Genomic DNA, 20,409 nt, shown 5'->3' on the forward strand with positions numbered 1-20,409 from the left:
CCAGCATGTCTTCCCGGTCATCATACAGGTCCCAGAAGCGTGAGTCTGTAGCCTTTCCGAATTCGTCATCATCCATGTTATCCCAGAATAGACCAGGGCCATTGTAATCCCCACTCTCAGGGAATTCATACTCAGCCATCTCTGGAACAAGCTGAGCCGCGTACCACTGTAGCACCTGGTATGTGTTGTCGAGCCACAGTTCGCTATATACTAGATCCTCTAGTTTAGTCACCCACGCTGGAGGGGGTTGTTTGCCCAGGAAGGGCATCCGCTCTGCCATTCGAGCCTGGATTTTCTGCTCTCTGCTGATACTACAATCCCTTCGCCAACGCTGAACTTCCTGTAGGGCTTCTTCCCACAGCTCAAATCTGGCCTCATGTCTGTACCCACACATCTCTTCTGAGACTTCCCCATCTCTCCAGGATAGGAAGCCATGCAATCTGTTGAGGAACCTCTCCTCCATTTCGGCTGCTGTGCACGGACTGGCTGGCTCCATGCTGCTCTAGGTAGGGACGCTGCGCAGTGGCTAGCGTTGCCCTCAATACTCTCATACGATACCAGTGCTGTTGGGGTGCTGCTCCTTGCGCTAGGGCGCCATCCCATCGCTGCCACCAAATGTTACGGTTGCCTCCAGGCTGGCTGGAAGTTGGACCGTAGAAAAGGATGCTCCTAGCGCTCACCAAAGGATCATCAGCACCGTAGACACCATAACTACTGCGTAGCCACCATAAGCACTGCAGACTCTACGAACTGCTGGGCTGGTATCTCGCCGTCTGCTCTGCGCCCTGGACCTACGACCAGGCTCCAGTAGGTGAGCCTCTTCCTTCTGTCGAGCGAAGCAGGATCAGGAACAAGAGCTCTTACAAGAGCTCAGTAGCTAAGTAGCTAAGGGATTGCATAGCAATCCCTGTAGTGATTATAGCTGTCCCCTACAAACATGAGTCAAGGCTGCAAGTTAGAGGGTCAGCAGAGGTCTGAGGTGCTGGAACACCCAGCCTGGTTTTTATTACCATTTTGTAAATACAGGACCACCCACAGGGAGGGACAAAACAACCAATCATACACGTACATCATTAAAACCACTCCCAGTAATTACACACAAAATCCTCCCCTATGTCTGTGATATAATTATGCTACACAAGGGATTAACATAATTATCACAGACAGTAAAAATACAGTTTTTACCCATACCCTGTAACTTCAAAACCATCCATCCAATCTTCATAAAAATACATATTAACAATCAATCTATTCAGGGGAACAACATATTAAAAAATGGCACGAATCAGACGAGGGGTTCAAAAGTTATCAAAAGTATCTTTTGGGGCCTGGCTGGCCGTATGGCAAACTGGTTCAGCAGGTTTTACAGGGCCCTCTATCCTGGAGACAATGGGAAAAGTAATCCAATTATCCAGGGTTAGAGGCAGACTCCATTAACCACATGGTTGCAAAAAGACATAAAACACTTTAAAATACAGAAAGTCACCTTTTACACATAACACACAGACATTTCACATATCCCCAGATAGCTGGGATCTGAGCGCACAAAACTACCGAATAGCGCGCAGATCCTATTCACACAGTTCAATTGCCATGGAGCTAAAGTCTTTCCCATAGTCTTTCATTATATGAATAGGCTCCATGGCATAGCTATCTGGGGTATCACCGCTCACAGAGGGCCATAGTCATAAGGAAGGAGGCTGGCAAATAGGCTTCTCCACAATCCAGGGAAGCAGGGCAATTTTCCATTTAAAGGGCCAGTTACAAATAGCGATTTGTAACACATGGGTATTGTGCTCCCTTCTCAGTATGAGGTGTCTCTGTGGCTGGATTTCCCTCACCAATGGTCAAAGGGTAAGAGAGCACTGGTTTCACAGGTGATGTTGGCAGCACGGGCCCTCAGAGCCCTGAATTGGAAATCAACGGTGTGTCCCAATGAAACACAATTGTTAGATAGAATAAGGTTAAACTTTATGTATGATATGACCTCAGTAGTGACATCGACTCAGAGACTAGGCATGTGCATGGGGAAAATTTTCGGTTCGGTTTTGAATTTTCGCAATTCGGGACTTCGGCAATTCGGCACTTCAACACTTCGGAACTTCGGCAACTTCGGAACTTCGGCACTTCAGCACTTCGGAACTTCGGCACCTTCGGAAATTCGGCAACTTCGGAACTTCGGCAACTTCGGCATTTCGGAACTTCGGAATTTCGGGACTTCGGCACTTCTATTGCAGCCGCTTAGTAGATAACTCCCTAATTCGCACGGTATTAGGGAGTTATCTACCAAAAGGCTGAAAGACCTAAATTGGTCTTTCAGACAAATTTACTAATACTAAGTAAAAATGAGTTAGTATTAGTAAATTTTGCCCCTATTCGCGAGTAGGGGCATGTCTAGTAAATGTCTAGTAAACAGTAAGCAGCCTATGGCTGCTCACTGTTTTAAAATAAATAAAAATAGGCCCCCCCCGGCGGGTGGGGGCCCTAAAGTAAGATGATGGGGGGGGACTTTTGTCCTTCCCCAGCCCCCACCCCTGAGCGGTGGGTGGGGGCCCTAAATACTAATAAGGGGGGACCTAAGGTCCTCCCCCTGGCCCCCACCCCTGAGCGGTGGGTGGGGGCCCTAAATACTAATAAAGAGGGGGGACCTAATGTCCTCCCCCCTGGCCCCCACCCCTGAGTGGCGGGTGGGGGCCCTAAATACCAATAGGGGGGACCTATTGTCCTCCCCCCCGGCCCTAAAAAAATGTCCCGTCCCCTCCGTAGGTAAGTAACCAATCAGAGAGTTATGAGTCAAATTACACAGCGTGGGAAAATTCCAAAGAACTTTCCCACGCTGTGTAAAATGACACAGAGCACTCTGGTTGGTGGATTTCAAACCAACCAATCAGAGTGCTGTGACAGGTAAATGTAGCGACTTACCTGTCAGTCTCTTCATTTACCTGTCAGAGCACTCTGATTGGATGGCGTAAACCCACCAATCAGAGTGCTCTGAGCCTAATTGCAGGGTGGGGCAAGGCTTTATAAGTCTTCCCCCGCCGTGCAGAGCTCAGTCTGCGTGTAGCCCTTGCCGGGTGAAGATTTTTTTTTTTTTATTGCGTCAGTTATTATGGTTTTTTATTTGCCCTTTTTTGGGGCTGAAAAAAGAAGATTTTAGAAGAAAGAAAACATCGAATGGTTATTTATTTATTTTTTATTTTTTTACAGGTTCTTAGTTAAAGGTCCCCCCCTCATTATTTTTAGGGTGCGGGAGGTAGGTAGGGGGATCATTATTTTTTTTTGGGGGGGAGGGGGTGACTAGAGGTTTGGGGACCCCTAGTCACCTGGGGGGAACATTTTTTTTAGGGCCCCCACCCGCCGGTCAGGGGTGGGGGCCGTGGGGGAGGACAATAGGTCCCCCCTATTGGTATTTAGGGCCCCCACCCGCCGCTCAGAGGTGGGGGCCAGGGGGAGGATATTAGGTCCCCCTTTATTAGTATTTAGGGCCCCCACCCACCGCTCAGGGGTGGGGGCCAGGGGAGAGGACCATAGGTCCCCTCTTTTTAGTATTTAGGGCCCCCACCCACCGCTCAGGGGTGGGGGCCAGGGGGAGGACATTAGGTCCCCCCTTATTTTACTGTAGGGCCCCCAACCACCGCACAGGGGTGGGGGCCAGGGGGAGGACATTAGGTCCCCCCTATTGCTATTTAGGGCCCCCACCCACCGCTCAGGGTTGGGGGTCAGGGGGGAGGACATTAGGTCCCCCACTTTTTTGTATTTAGGGCCCCCACCCGCCGCTCAGGGGTGGGGGCCAGGGGGGAGGACATAAGGTCCCTACCCTGTTACTATTTAGGGCCCCCACACACCGCTCAGGGGTGGGGGCCAGGGGGGAGGACCTAAGGTCCCCCCCTTTTTAGTATTTAGGGCCCCCACCCGCCGCTCAGGGGTGAGGGCCAGGGGGGAGGACATTAGGTCCCCCCCTTATTTTACTGTAGGGCCCCCACCCACCGCACAGGGGTGGGGGCCAGGGGGAGGACATTAGGTCCCCCCCTATTACTATTTAGGGCCCCCACCCACCGCTCAGGGGTGGGGATCAGGGGGGAGGACATTAGGTTCCCCCCTTATTTTACAGTAGGACCCCCACCCACCGCTCAGGAGTGGGGGCCAGGGTGAGGACATTAGGTCCCCCCATTAGTATTTAGGGCCCCCACCCACCGCTCAGGGGTGGGGGACCAGGGGGGAGGACATTAGGTCCCCCCCCTTATTTTACTGTAGGGCCCCCACCCACCGCTCAGGGGTGGAGGCCAGGGGGGAGGACATTAGGTTCCCCCCCCTTATTAGTATTTAGCGCCCCCCCCCCCACCGCTCAGGGGTGGGGGCCAGGGGGGAGGACATTAGGTCCCCCCTTATTATAATTTAGGGCCCCCACCTGCCGCTCAGGGGTGGGGGCTCAGGAAAAGGGGCCTTTTTTTTTTTTTTTAACAGTGAGCAGCCACAGGCTGCTCACTGCTTACTAGATATGCCCCTACTCGCGGTATAGCGAGTAGGGGCATAATTTACTAATACTAAGTAATCTTTACTTAGTACTAGTAAATTTGGCTGAAAGACCAATTTAGGTCTTTCAGCCTTTTATTAGATAGCTCCCTAATATCGTGGGAATTAGGGAGTTATCTACTTATTCATTCCTTTCATTACATTGACTGGCCAAGTAACTTACATTTTATATGAATGTATGTTACTTGATTGTTGTAAGTGTTGCAAATGCTTACAGCTGAATCCTGGCTATGTTTGTATACTTTTTATTTAAAATTGTATACAATGGAACATTTTTCTTCTTTCACTGGGTAAGTATTAGGCAATACAGTGCTTCGGAACTTCGGAACTTCAGCACTTCGGAACTTCGGCACTTCAGCACTTCGGAACTTCGGCACTTTGACACTTTGACACTTCGGAAACTTGGTAATTTCAGAACTTCGGGACCCTGGCAATTCGGCACTTCGGCAATTCGGCACTTCAGCAATTCGGACATTCGGAAGTACCCGAATGTCCGAATTGCCTGAAATTCGTCCGAATTCATATTCGGAGCGAAACGAATTGCACATGTCTATCAGAGACTGACTATCTCTAAAACGTGGGTGCCCTGGTGCCGCCTGCATTCCTTCAAGCCCTCTTAAATATGCAAGATACTTAATTGACCACAGGCCTTACACACTTGAGTAGAGAAGAAGAAGAAAAAAAAAAAGCACATAGCTCTGGGAGGTGCCGGATGCCTCCTATCCAACCTAATGCACGTGTCCTAGATCACTCTACGGAACTACCCATGACTTCCTACTTTACTATTTCCTCACTTTATCGCTAGCTTGTTGCCCTACCTCTTTGGACCATTACAGTGAGTCAGTTATGCAATGTCCTCAATGTCCTCAGAGGGTATAACTCCAGATGACAATACTTACTGCTCCAAAAAATAAAACCCACACCCCTGACCGACAGCCGGGGGAAATCACAGATCTTGACAGCCCAGACATGGAGTCTGATGCATCACCACACTGACATATAGCCGGTATGCACAGTACGGAGCAAGAGCTACCATGGGTGGCCCACAACATAAAGATACAAATGCAACACGGTTCAGTAAAAAAATAATAATATACTAAACAAAACATTTGTATTTTTAAACAAAAAATTTGTATTTGTAAACTTCGTAAAACAACCATAAATAATGTCTCATTAGTTGATACAAGCAACAGACATACATTTGCATTTTAATTTAGCCTAGCACACATGAAAAACATCACATTTTCAAACACAGAGTTATATCTTAGGAATGATATAGTGCACTGAGAAATATATTTTATTTTACATTAAAGGCAGTCAGTTGTCCTTCTTCTTACTTATAAGTATGCCATACAAACTTGTTAGAAGGAATTTTCACCAGATGTTGCAAAAAAACAGATTCTTAGCCTATGGGTAAGATTCCTACTGACAGCCAGTCTGCATATTTCATCCAAAAATTCTTATCTGTAGGCAAGTGAAGATGAGTCCAGCCAGGTTTGAAACTCGATATGGAGGCTTATACTAGCATGAAATTAATTTACAAAATCTTGAGAATAATTAGCCTATAATGCTAATGGAATAGAAAACCCACTCAGACATGGATAATGGTGGAAGAGTCAATTTGTGACAAAATTAATTTGGTACATTAATTATACACATTGGAACATGTCTAGCAAAGTAAAACTGAGCGATTCTGGACAAAAGTTATAAAAAGGGAACAAACAGCAATTCCTTTTTCTTGGTTTCTATAGTAATTGATCTAAAATTTAGCACTTTACTGCAGAATCGCTATAGTTTTCGCATAATAAAATTATCAAAGAAGAACCATGGAAACACAGCATAAAATATTAGACACAAAATAGTTATGTCTCAGAAAGCCTTCTCTTAAGCAAGATGAGAAGTGTATCAAGGCAAACATACATGAAAAATATGGGGCAGGCCTGGTATTGGTTAACGTTATCGGATAACGTTTTCTTTTAACTAGACATTTGCAATTCTTTCGTTCCCAATGTCAATTCGGACTAATTTCGGGAAATTCGGACATTCGGAGAATTGCCGAAGCTCCGAAATTGCTTAATTTCCGAAGTGTCAAAGTGTCGAAGTTTCGAAGTGCTGAAGTTGCCAAAGTTCCGAAGTGTCGAAGTTCCGAAAGCACAGTATTGCCGAAATACTAATATACCTACCCAGTGGAAGAATGAAGAATGTTACACTGTATATAAGTTTAAATAAAAAGTATACAAACATAGCCAGTTTTCAGCTGTAAGCATTTGCAACACTTACAACAATCAAGTAACACACATTCATATAAAATGTAATTTACTTAGCCAGTCAACGGAATGACAGGAATGAATAAGTAGATAACTTCCTAATTCACACAGTATTAGGGAGCTATCTACTAAAAGGCTGAAAGACCTAAATTGGTGTTTCAGACAAATGTACTAATACTAAGTAAAGATTATACCGCGAGTAGGGGCATGTCTAGTAAACAGTGAGCAGCCTGTGGACCCCCCCCCGTGCCGCGCGAGTGGGGGCTTCTAACCTGATGGGGGACCTATTGCCCCCCTGGGCCCCACCCCTGAATGGTGGGTGGTGGCCCATAAGTAAAATAAGGGGGGTGGACCTATTGTCCTCCCCCCCCTCAACCCCCGCAAGCAGCGGGTGGGGGCCCTAAAGTAAAATAAGGGGGGACCTTTTCTCCCCCCCCGGCCTCCACCCCTGAGTGCTTGGTGGGGGCCCTAAATTAGAATGAGGGGGGACCTATTGTCCTAAAGGGGGTCCTATTGCCCCCCCATACCCACTGAGCAGCCTTTGGGGGCCGGGGGGGCAATAGTTCCCCCCTTTAGTTTAAAACCCGCCACTTGTGCGGCAACCTGTGGTTGCTCACTGTTTAATAGACATGCTCCTACTCGCAGTATAGCAAATTACCGTATTTATCGGCGTATAACACGCACAGGCGTATAACACGCACCTCATTTTTAGAAAGAAATTCCAGGAAATTTCCCCCCTCATGCCATAGTATTCCCCCCTCATCCCATAGTGTCCCCCCCCCTTTCCATAGTATTCTCCCCCCCTCCCATAGTATTCTCCCCCCCTCCCCCCATAGTATTCCCCCCCTCCTCCCATAGTATTCTCCCCCCCTCCCCTCCCATAGTATTCTCCCCCCTCCCCTCCCATAGTATTCTCCCCCCTCCCCTCCCATAGTATTCTCCCCCCCTCCCCTCCCATAGTATTCTCCCCCCTCCCCTTCCATAGTATTCTCCCCCCCCTCCCCTCCCATAGTATTCTCCCCCCCTCCCCTCCCATAGTATTCTCCCCCCCTCCCCTCCCATAGTATTCTCCCCCCCTCCCCTCCCATAGTATTCTCCCCCTCCCTCCCCTCCCATAGTGTACTTTCCCCCCCCTCCCCTCCCATAGTGTACTCCCCCCCCTCCCCTCCCATAGTGTACTCCCCCCCCTCCCCTCCCATAGTGTACTTTCCTCCCCCTCCCCTCCCATAGTGTACTTTCCTCCCCCTCCCCTCCCATAGTGTACTTTCCTCCCCCTCCCCTCCCCTCCCCTCCCATAGTGTGCTTTCCTCCCCCTCCCCTCCCCTCCCCTCCCATAGTGTACTTTCCTCTTCCTCCCCTCCCCTCCCATAGTGTACTTTCCTCCCCTCCCATAATTACTTACCTGTCCTGAAGCGTGGGCCGGCTTCACAGCGCGCACCGCGGTACAGGAACTTTAATTTAAGGTTCCGGTTTCCGGCGGGACTGAAAGGAAGTGTGCACACTTCCTTTCAGTCCCGCCGGAAACCGGAACCTTAAATTAAAGTTCCTGTACCGCGGTGCGCGCTGTAAAGCCGGCCCACGCTTCAGGACAGGTAAGTAATTATGGGATATCGGCGTATAACACGCACCCACGATTTTTCCCCTATTTTCAGGGGAAAAAAGTGCGTGTTATACGCCGATAAATACGGTATTTAATAATACTAAGTAATTTTTAGGTAGATAACTCCCTAATACCGTGGGATTTAGGGAGTTATCTACTAAAGGGCTGCTAGAGAAGTCCAGATGTGCCGAAGTCCCGAAATTCCGAAATGCCAAAGTTGCCGAAGTTCCGGATTGCCAAAGTCTGGAATTTCGGAATGCCGAACCGAACCGAATCGAATATTTGCCCCATGCACATACCTACTTTTAACAGATATGATGTAGATGTTGATAATCTGTGCATGCACATATATTAGGATATATATTTTTTCATTAAACTGGTAATTATGGAAGATGCACATTTTAGGTTTAACCTGCTGAGCTTCAAAAATAGCCAGGTCCAAAAACAAAACAAAACAAATAAAGTGAATTTCTGTAGTTTGGAATTTAAATTTGTAATTCCTTGTCAATTCTTTACAATTATTGGTTTGCAAATAAATCAGTTACAGATGTAAATACCCAGATTCTATTAGAGTACTTAAGTTAATTCAAATTCCTTCTTATGAATGTAGTCTTTTAAAATTTTTGGACCCCATTTGCCAAATTAATCCCGTCACTGACAAAATCGTGTATGCATATTATTACCGCCTTGAAGAGTACCACATTTCTCTGCCAGGAATTAGAGATGTCCCGAATGGTTCGCAGGCGAATAGTTCCTGGCGAACATAGCTTGTTCGCGTTCGCCTCGGTTAGCGAACATATGCGATGTTCGGTTCGCCCCCTATTCGTTATCATTGAGTAAACTTTGACCCTGTACCTCACAGTCAGCAGACACATTCCAGCCAATCAGCAGCAGACCCTCCCTCCCAGACCCTCCCACCTCCTGGACAGCATCCATTTTAGATTCATTCGGAAGCTGCATCCTTTTTTTTTATTTTTTTTATCTATTTTTTTCAATTCTTTATTTTTATTTTGGTTGTGCATAAAATAACATTGGGCTTGCACAGCTCCAACAACTGTTGCAAGCATTTCTTTGACAGGCATTACAAACATAACATGGTATAGTGGGTACTCACAGCATTTATATCTATATTTGCTTTGTTATCTGGTGCCGCACTCTAGCACCCCATGAGGGCGTAAGATTAACCAGCTAGTGTCCCGTACGGGCATAAGACAGACAGCCACTAGAGGTCTCTTCCTGGTCCATAGCACAAGAAACCTGTGCTAGAGCATCGCTGGACGTCCTCAAGCTGTGTGAGGACCTCCAGCGTTGCTCAAATCCCCATAGGAAAGCATTGAAATTTGTTTTCAATGCTGTCCTATGGGGAGACCTAATGCACATCTGCGGAATTGCCGTGCATGCGCATTAGGTCTCCTCGGCCGGTGGGCGGGATCAGTCTCGCCCGCCGGCCGACGGAGCCAGTAGGAGGAGCGGCGCGAAGGAGGAGACAGCGGCGAGGGACATCTCCGCTGCCTCAGGTAAGTGACTGAAGGGGTTTTCACCCCTTCAGTAACTGGGGATTGGTGGGTGGGAGGGACCCTCCAGTGCCAGGAAAACGGATCGTTTTCCTGGCACTGGAGTTTCCCTTTAATGATAAAGTACAGTGATAATGCTCTCTGGTAACTAATGTGAAGTTAAAGGTAAAGCACAGTGATAATGCTCTCTGGTAACTCATGTGAAGTTAAAGGTAAAGCACAGTGATAATGCTCTCTGATAACTCATGTGAAGTTAAAGGTGAAGCACAGTAATAATGCTCTCTGGTAACTCATGTGAAGTTAAAGGTAAAGCACAGTGATAATGCTCTCTGATAACTCATGTGAAGTTAAAGGTAAAGCACAGTGATAATGCTCTCTGATAACTCATGTGAAGTTAAAGGTGAAGCACAGTAATAATGCTCTCTGGTAACTCATGTGGGGTTAAAAGTAAAGCACAGTGATAATGCTCTCTGGTAACTTATGTGGGGTGAAAAGTAAAGCACAGTGATAATGCTCTCTGGTAACTCATGTGAAGTTAAAGGTGAAGCACTGTGGGAATGCTCCCTTGTAACTCCTGTGGTGATAGGATATACACATTGTTAGTAACTCTTGTGAGTTTAGGTTATGCCCAGTGGTAGCGTACGTTAGCGGTTAATACATGGTTCCATTAAACACATCTATAGTACATATTAGTGACTCAATTAAAATTAGTCTAGGCACTCTGGGGAGACATGTAGGCAGTTCTTGTTGAGATGTATTAAACACTTTGGTAGCACACTGTAGAGTCTCATGGAAAGTCAAAACAACGTAAGCACTTTAGTGGTGTGCGTTAGCCCCTCAAGTGAGTTGTTTATATGCGCAGGGCTCGCGGGCTGCACTCATGGGGTAGTGGCCGGCTGCTCATTGGAACATGTGAGCAGTTTATACGAATATAATATTATATATTATAATTATATATTATAGGAATAGTACTACTTAACACACCTTATAATAACACAGAGAGAGGCAACGCAGAGAGAGGAGTCTGAAGAAGAGGAGTCAGAGGAGGAAGGTGGCTTTGAGGAGGTGGAAGACCAAACACTGCAGGCGTCCCAGGGGGCTTGTTGTCACCTTTCGAGGACCCTTGGTGTTGTACATGGCTGGGTGGAGGAAGAGACCTTCAATGACATCAGTGAGGACAAGGAACGGGACATGGCTAGCTTAGTATCCAACCTTGTGCAAATGGGGAGTTTGCGGTTGTGCAAATGGACTGTTTGCGGTTGTTTGCGGTGCGTTAAACGGGGAGTTTGGTCTGTCACTGTGAAGTGGGCGTAACCCTTACACTACCTGATCGATACAACATCATACCTGATGTTTTAAAGCACGTTATTCCAAACAATTTAGGAATGTTAGGTGATTTATGCCCTTTATGGATTACAACCAACTCTGCATCAACTATGTAATTTTCCATGGGAGTTTTGCCATGGATCCCCCTCCGGCATGCCACAGTCCAGGTGTTAGTCCCCTTATAACAAATTTTCCATCACTATTGTGGCCAGAAAGAGTCCCTGTGGGTTTTAAAATTCGCCTGCCTATTGAAGTCTATGGCGGTTCGCCCGGTTCGCGAACATTTGCGGAAGTTCGCGTTCGCCGTTCGCGAATAGAAAATGTTATGTTTGCGACATCACTACCAGGAATACATTCCACCTATTTAATGTCTGCAACTGTCCCAAAAATGACAGACTCCCCCTCCTTCCAAACAATAAAGGAAGCATTAAAGATCATCTAATTTCTACAGTCAGGAAATGGGGAGGAATTAATGTTTTTTTTTTTTTTTCTAATATGCCTCTTATCATTACATGAGCATTACAAAGATTACTAAATAACGTTTTTAAAGGGATACTATAGTCACCTGAACAACTTCAGCTTAATGAGGTTGTTCAGGTGAGAACTATAGCTCCCTGCAGCCTTTCTCATGTAAACACTGTATTTTCTGAGAAAATACAGTGTTTACATTGAAAGCTAGGAACACCTCCAGTTGCAGTCACTCAGAATGCCACCACAGGGACATCCGAGTTGATTGAGGCATAAAACTCCTCAATCCACTCAGATCTGCTGTCAGCAGAGCACAGGGCAGCACTGTGTCTCCTCCTTCTGCATGCAGACACTGAACTTTCCTCATAGAGATTCATTGATTCAATTCATCTCTATGAGGAGATGCTGATTGGCCAGGGCTATGTTTGAATCATGCTGACTCTGCCCCTGATCTGCCTCCTTGTCAGTCTCAGCCAATCCTATGGGGAAGCATTGTGATTGGATCCGGCTATCACATGCCAGCAGACTGCTTGTTTTTGAGTCTAACAGCATGTAGAGTTACAGCTTCTGGCTTGAATACAGTAAGATTTTTACTATATTTATAGAGGCATGAGGGGTCAGGCGGGCTAGATGGTGGTGTTAACACTATAGGGTCAGGAATACATGTTTGTGTTCCTGTCCCTATGGTGTTCCTTTAAATTCCTTTATTTTATAAACATATCATTAAACAGTACTATTCTATTACTATTTTTAGTAAACTGTATTGGTAGTAATGCTGTCAGAGACTATGCAAATACCTATAACAAGGGGTTTGAGCATTTTCTATTTATCTATATTTCTCACACCTACTGCATATGAGAAAAATATTTTTCCTTTTATATTAATATTTGAAACCCTATCCAAATACTGCAAATAACTGATACTTTACACCGTCCTAAGCTTTTTATTCTCCTGATAGTTATATAATGGACGAACATATGAATTAAACATGAAAACTATGTAAATGAGCATAATTTTATTTTTGTATGTTTGTCTGAACAGCAATCTATACACAAAATTGCTGATTTATCACATATTTATGTGCTAGGTATAAATAAATGTTATGCTAATAATTTTCATCTCATATTACTTGTGAAGTACTATATATTGGGCAATTTAGAACAGAAATGTCAATTTTTATCTGCCCTGTGTTGTATTAAAGAACATAGCCTTGAGTTAGATAAATATTTTGCTATCAAGATCACATTAAGAAAAGTGAAATGCATTTACCAAAAGCAACAGTCCGAGAAAAGCTGAGATGGCAATTGATATAAATTACCGTAAAATTTGAGAGATCTATTTTGCACATGTATATATTATTTACGATACTACTTGAGACTTATGATTCCATGACGGTTTCATGGTTTTAATGGATCATGCAGTGATTTTGTTGTTTTTCTATATCTGCTGTGTGACAGACACAAGTATACCCTGTAGGTTTAAAGGAATGTCTTCTCAAAATGTTTTTATACTCATCCAGTGAAACTGCATATCCTTGCACCTAAGATAAACTAGTAAACAATATATACCCGCGCACAGTGATAATTAGCAGAATTGTCTCAAACAGTCAAACACATTATAAATAGATCCAGGTATAGGAACTAAACAATGAAATCTATTGAACTGCCAAGCGAGTAGCAAAGTTTAGTACAACATTTTAAGAATGTTTCCAGCTCAGCTATTTTGACCCAAATTTGGCATTTCGCTTGTCAGTTTACTACAGTTCACTATTTAATGACTAAATCCCTGCAGGCTATAAATTAGAATATGTAGAACCTTCCTTTAACACTTTCCAGCCATCGCAAAGGTGCTTTGCGCTGATTTGTAATGCAATGGATGTCTTCCCTGGATGGAAGGAGTTAAACTATGCAGGGCAAATAAATATTCATTTATTAAGCAATTGTGTTTAATATAAGAAGATATGAAAACCTGGTACCCTCAACACCAAAAATATTAAAATAATAAAAATGCATAAAAGAATGTTATATTTAATTGGTCTGTAGATATTATTAAAACAAAACCGATGCCACATGACTGCTATGCACTGTCCTCAGTTAAGTGTGAAGTTTCACTCTTTTTAAAAACAAAAGACAGATTCTTTCTATTTTCATTCTCGGGGTAGGTATATAACACTCAAGGGTATGCACTGAAAGTATAACAATGCTGAAAAATATATACAACAAAGCTACATTCATGGGGACACGGTAGCATGGCAGTAGTGATGTCCTGAATGGTTCGCTGGCGATTAGTTCCTGGCGAACATCGCATGTTCCCGTTCGCCACGGACGGCGAACATATGCGATGTTCGGTCCGCCCCCTATTCGTCATCATTGAGTAAACTTTGACACTGTACCTCACAGTAAGCAGACGCATTCCAACCAATCAGCAGCAGAACCTCCCTCCCAGACCCTCCCACCTCCTGGACAGCATCCATTTTAGATTAATTCGGAAGCTGCATTTTTTTTTTGTATAATTCTTTTTTTGTGTTTATTATACATTATCCTCCATAGCCAGTAACCTGTGTTTATTATACATTATCCCCCATAGCCAGTAACCTGTGTTTATTATACATTATACCTCCATAGCCAGTAACCTGTGTTTATTATACATTATCCCCCTATAGCCAGTAACCTGTGTTTGGGGGGGGGGAACCTAATGTTCTCCCCACTCGCCCCCACCCCTGTGTGGTGGGTGGGGGCCCTAAACAAAAGTAAGGAAGGGAGGAGCTAATGTCCTCCCCCCAGCCCCCACCCCTGAGCGGTGGGTGGGGGCCCTAAACACAAATTGGGGGGGACCTAATGACCGCCCCCCTGGCCCGCATCCCAGAATGGTGGGTGGTGGCCCTAAACAAAAGTAAGAGGGGAGGACCTAATGTCCTCCCCCTGGCCCCCACCCCTGAGCGGTGGGTGGGGGCCCTAAACAAAAGTAAGGGAGGGAGGACCTAATGTCCTCCCCCCTAGGCCCCCACCCCTGAGCGGTGGGTGGGGGCCCTAATCAAAAGTAAGGGGGAGGAGGACCTAATGTCCTCCCCCCGGCCCCCACCCCTGAGTGGTGGGTGGGGGCCCTAAATACAAATTGGGGGGGACCTAATGTCCTCCCCCCTGGCCCCCACCCCTGAGCGGTGGGTGGGGGCCCTAAACAAAAGTAAGGGGGAGGACCTAATATCCTCCCCCTTGCCCCCATCCCTGAGCGGTGGGTGGGGGCCCTAAACACAAATTGGGGGGGGACCTAATGTCCTCCCCACTGGCCCCCACCCCTGAGCCGTGGGTGGGGGCCCTAAACACAAATTGGGGGGGACCTAATGTCCTCCCCACTGGCCCCCACCCCTGAGCGGTGGGTGGGGGCCCTAAACACAAATTGGAGGGCAACCTAATGACCTCCCCCCTGGCCTCCACCCCTGAGCGGTGGGTGGGGGCCCTACAGTAAAATAAGGGGGGGAACCTAATGTCCACCCCCCTGACCCCCACCCCTGAGCGGTGGGTGGGGGCCCTAAGCACAAATTGGGGGGACCTAATGTCCTCCCCACTGGCCCCCACCCCTCAGTGGTGGGTGGGGGCCCAAAATACTAATGGGGGGACCTAATGTCCTCCCCCCTGGCCTCCACCCCTGAGCGGTGGGTGGGGGCCCTACAGTAAAATAAGGGGGGGAACCTAATGTCCTCCCCCCTGACCCCCACCCCTGAGCGGTGGGTGGGGGCCCTAAACACAAATGGGGGGGGACCTAATGTCCTCCCCACTGGCCCCCACCCCTCAGCGGTGGGTGGGGGCCCTAAATACTAATGGGGGGACCTAATGTCCTCCCCCCTGGCCTCCACCCCTGAGCGGTGGGTGGGGGCCCTACAGTAAAATAAGGGGGGAACCTAATGTCCTCCCCCCTGACCCACACCCCTGAGCGGTGGGTGGGGGCCCTAAACACAAATTGGGGGGGGGACCTAATGTCCTCCCCACTGGCCCCCACCCCTGAGCGGTGGGTGGGGGCCCTAAACAAAAATAAGGGGGGGACCTAATGTCCTCCCCCTGTCCCCCTCCCCTGAGCGACGGGTGGGGGCCCTAAAAAAAGTCCCCCCCAGGTGACTAGGGGTCCCCAAATCCCTAGTCACCCCCTCCCCCCCCAAAAAAAAAAAGTATACCCTACCTACCCCCCTCACCCTAAAAATAATGAGGGTGGGACCTTTAACTAAGAACCTGTAAAGAAAAAGAAAAACAACTTACCAATCTTCTTTTTTCAGCCCCAAAAAAGGCCAAATAATTTTAGTATTTAGGGCCCCCACCCGCCGCTCAGGGGTGGGGGCCATGGGGGAGGACATTAGGTCCCCCCCCTTATTAGTATGCTGAGTGTAATACAGGGATACTGTGTGCAATACAGAGATACTGAGTGTAATACAGGGATACTGTGTGTAATATAGAGATACTGAGTGTAATACAGGGATACTGAGTGTAATGCAGGGATACTGAGTGTAATACAGGGATACTGTGTGTAATATAGAGATACTGAGTGTAATACATGGATACTGTGTGTAATATAGAGATACTGAGTGTAATACAGAGATACTGTGTGTAATATAGAGATACTGAGTGTAATACAGGGATACTGTGTGTAATATAGAGATCATTTGTGTAATACAGGGATACTGTGTGTAATATAGAGATACTTTGTGTAATACAAGGATACTGTGTGTAATATAGAGATACTGAGTGTAATACAGGGGTACTGTGTGTAATATAGAGATACTGAGCGTAATACAGGGATACTGTGTGCAATACAGAGATACTGAGTGTAATACAGGGATACTGTGTGTAATATAGAGATACTGAGTGTAATACAGGGATACTGTGTGTAATATAGAGATACTGCGTGTAATACAGAGATACATGCCACAGTCCAGGTGTTAGTCCCCTTGAAACAACTTTTCCATCACTATTGTGGCCAGAAAGAGTCCCTGTGGATTTTAAAATTCGCCTGCCTATTGAAGTCTATGGCGGTTCGCCGGGTTCGCCCATTCGCGAACATTTGCGGAAATTCGCGTTCGCCGTTCGCGAACCAAAAATTTTATGTTTGCGACATCACTACATGGCAGTGTTCTTAGCGGTTACAGCTTATAATGCTGCTGCTGTTGTAGTATGGTTACGGTAACGTTAGGGGTAGGAAATTAAAGCATGATTAGAGTTAAGGGTGTATTCATGGTTAGGTGAGACTTTGTGAAACCTGGATGAGAAACCAGGAGTTAGAGTCTACAGGTTCATAAAGCCAGTTTATTCTTATCAGGTAATCCTAATAAGCATAACCATAATCATACATTCTCCATTATATCTAAGTTTCACTGAAACCCCAAATATACCCTTAAACCTACTGCACAGGACACACTACTGCACCCAGTGTCATTACATCAATGTGTATAGCAACATTTATAACTCCTCTATATTTTAATGCAGTGCTATTAAAGAAGCATTCTATATCAGATTTAAAGAAGCCAAAAATGCATGAAATCAGTAGGCATGTGCATGGGAAAATTTTCGGTTCGGTTCGGCATTCCGAAATTCGGGAATTCGGGACTTCGGCAATTCGGCACTTAAACACATCAGAACTTCGGCCACTTCGGCACTTCGACACTTCTGAACTTCAGAACTTCTGCACTTCGGAACAATAGGTCCCCCCCATTACTTTACTTTAGGGCCCCCACCCACCGCTCATGGGTGGGGGCTGGGGGAAGGACAATAGGTCCCCTCCTTATTTTACTTTATGGCCCTCACCAGCCGTTCAGGGGTGGGGGCCGGGGGGGCAATAGGTACCCCCTTCAGGTTAGGAGGGGGAGGGGGGATGCGTTTTTTTTTAAAATAGACATGCCCCTATTTTCGGTATAGCGAGTAGGGGCATAATTTACTTAGTAAATTAGTAAATTTGGCTGAAAGACCAATTTAGGTCTTTCAGCCTTTTAGTAGATAACTCCCTAATACCATGGGAATTATGGAGTTATCTACTTATTCATACCTGTCATTACATTGACAGGCTGAGTAACTTACATTTTATATGAATGTATGTTACTTTATTGTTGTAAGTGTTGCAAATGCTTACAGCTGAATCCTGGCTACGTTTGTATACTTTTTATTTAAAATTGTATACAGTGTAACATTCTTCTTCTTCTACTGGGTAAGTATATTAGTGCTTCGGAACTTCGGCAATTCGGCACTTCGGCAACTTCGGCGACTTCGACACTTCAACACTTCGACACTTCGGAAATTCTGAAATTTCAGAACCTAGGGACCTAGGCAATTCGGCACTTCGGCGCTTCAGAAATTCGGACATTCGGAAGTACCCGAATGTCCGAATTGCCCAAAATTCGTCCAAATAAATATTCGGCCCGAAACAAATTGCACATGTCTAGAAATCAGATGGGCTAAACAAAAACATGAGAAAGTGGTAGTCAAAGAAAGTAAAACTGACCCTGACAACCCCAATTTTTTTATGTGCATACATTTAAAAAACAAACAAACATGAAAGCATAGGTACAGTGAAAATGAGAGTGAGTGGTGTGATAGTTAATGAAGACCAGGAAAAGGCAGACATTTTAAATAACTATTTTCCTCAGTATATGTTAAGGAGGGAACTATGGCAAGAGATATGCAAATAATTGCTGCAAAAAAAACTTGGAGAACATTTATGATTGGACAACACAAGACAAGATGCTGCAGCAACTAAAGAACATTAATGTAAACAAAGCCCCGGGCCTGATGGCATTCATCCACAAGTACTTCAGGAGCTAAGCTTGGAAATAAGTGAACCTTTATTTTTTCTTTCAGGAATTCTACCGAAGGATTGGAGGAAGGATGTGGTTCCTATATTAAAAAAAGGGTTCAAAATCGCTGCCTGGAAATTATAGACCTGTGAGATTAACTTCTGTGGATCTGAAAGTATTTGAAGGGTTATTAAAGGATAATATACAATTTATTGGGAAGAACATTGTTCTTAGCAAAAATCAGAATAGTTTTATGAAACATAGGTAATGCTAAACTTACTTAACTGTACTCTTCAAAGAAGTAAGTAGAAGAATAGATCAGGATGTTGCAGTGGATGTGATCTACTTGGATTTTGTCAAGGCGTTTGATATGGTTTCCCACAATAGGTTAGTGTCCAAACTAGTCAGTGGTGTAGATGACAATTCAGGGTTGGAACATAGGTAGTGTACAGATAGAGTACAGAGAGTTGCCATTAATGGTTCAATTTTAAGCTGATTTTAAGTGATGTCCCTCTGACTTTTGTTCTGAGACAGCATCTATTTAAAGGGACAATGGAGGCATTGAAGTGGTCTGGGTGCAATGTCCCATGTCTCTTAAAGGACCACTCTAGGCACCCAGACCACTTCAGCTTAATGAAGTGGTCTGGGTGCCAGGTCCAGCTAGGGTTAACTAATTTTTTTATAAACATAGCAGTTTCAGAGAAACTGCTATGTTTATCAATTAGTTAAGCCTTCCCCTTTTTCCTCTAGTGGCTGTCTCACTGACAGCCGCTAGAGGCGCTTGCGTGATTCTAACTGTGAAAATCACAGTGAGAGCACGCAAGCGTCCATAGGAAAGCATTATGAATGCTTTCCTATGCGACCGGCTGAATGCGCGCGCAGCTCTTGCCGCGCGTGCGCATTCAGCCGACGGGGAGGAGAAGAGGCGGAGAGGAGAAGGAGAGCTCCCCGCCCAGCGCTGGAAAAAGGTAAGTTTTAACCCTTTTCCCCTTTCCAGAGCCGGGCGGGAGGGGGTCCCTGAGGGTGGGGGCACCCTCAGGGCACTCTAGTGCCAGGAAAACGAGTATGCTTTCCTGGCACTAGAGTGGTCCTTTAATCCTGCAATAGTAATTATTGCAGTTATTGAGAAACTGCAATAATTACTATCTAGGTTAACTTCACCTCTAGTGGTTGTCTACAAGTAGCGTGGACGGAGGCTGATCCAGTGCTAAAGTACATCGGTAGTGGATTCAGGTAAGTGACTGAAGGGGTTTTAACCAATTCAGAGCTGCAGGAAGGGGGGGGGGAGCGAGGGACAGGGGAAATTTGTTTTCCTGGCCCTATAGAATCCCTTAAACATATTTATTGATCTTGAAACAGGAATTTAACAGAACTTTTGCTGTAGAAGGATTTACATAGGTTGGGGGCTGGGCACTTAAATGGCCAAAGGTATTTAACATAGATAAATGCAAAGTTATGCACTTTGGGGTAAAGAATGCACAAGCAACTTACACCCTATACGATGAAGTGAATTAGGCATAAGAAAGATTTTGGAATTGTTATAGACATCAAACTAGGCAACAATGTGCAATGTCAATCAGCAGTTGCTAAGCCAGTAAGGTATTGTCATGTATAAAAATGTGCATTCATTCATGAGATGAAAATATTATTTTGCCTCTTTATAAATCAATCAATTTGTTGAACGTGAATCTGTTGATTGACTTTGCCTTCTTTTGGATCAACAGCAAAAACAACTTGACAGTGGCTGAACTTGATGGACGCATGTGTCTTTTCTGCCATTGTAACTATATAACTATTATAGGGTTGCTGTACAGAAATAAAGGTAATTCTCTCAGGCACTGAATATATCTATAGAATTTGTCTTTACACCTGTAAAATTAGGTGTTTTTTTGCTCATGACATGCTTCCTTCGACACTTTTTGTAACAAA

General features: G+C 45.5%; 1 protein-coding gene and 1 long non-coding RNA gene across 2 annotated transcripts in view; one reads left to right on the forward strand and one right to left on the reverse strand.

The window, feature by feature from the left end:
• MTUS2 (microtubule associated scaffold protein 2) overlaps positions 1-20,409 on the reverse strand; it is a 354,305-nt gene that overhangs the window by 272,966 nt on the left and 60,930 nt on the right. The window lies entirely within an intron of this gene.
• The window catches only part of LOC134571325 (uncharacterized), a 172,581-nt gene that overhangs the window by 107,939 nt on the left and 44,233 nt on the right, over positions 1-20,409 (forward strand). The window lies entirely within an intron of this gene.

The sequence above is a fragment of the Pelobates fuscus genome, chromosome 1 (assembly GCF_036172605.1).
Source record: "Pelobates fuscus isolate aPelFus1 chromosome 1, aPelFus1.pri, whole genome shotgun sequence".
Lineage (NCBI taxonomy): Eukaryota > Metazoa > Chordata > Amphibia > Anura > Pelobatidae > Pelobates > Pelobates fuscus.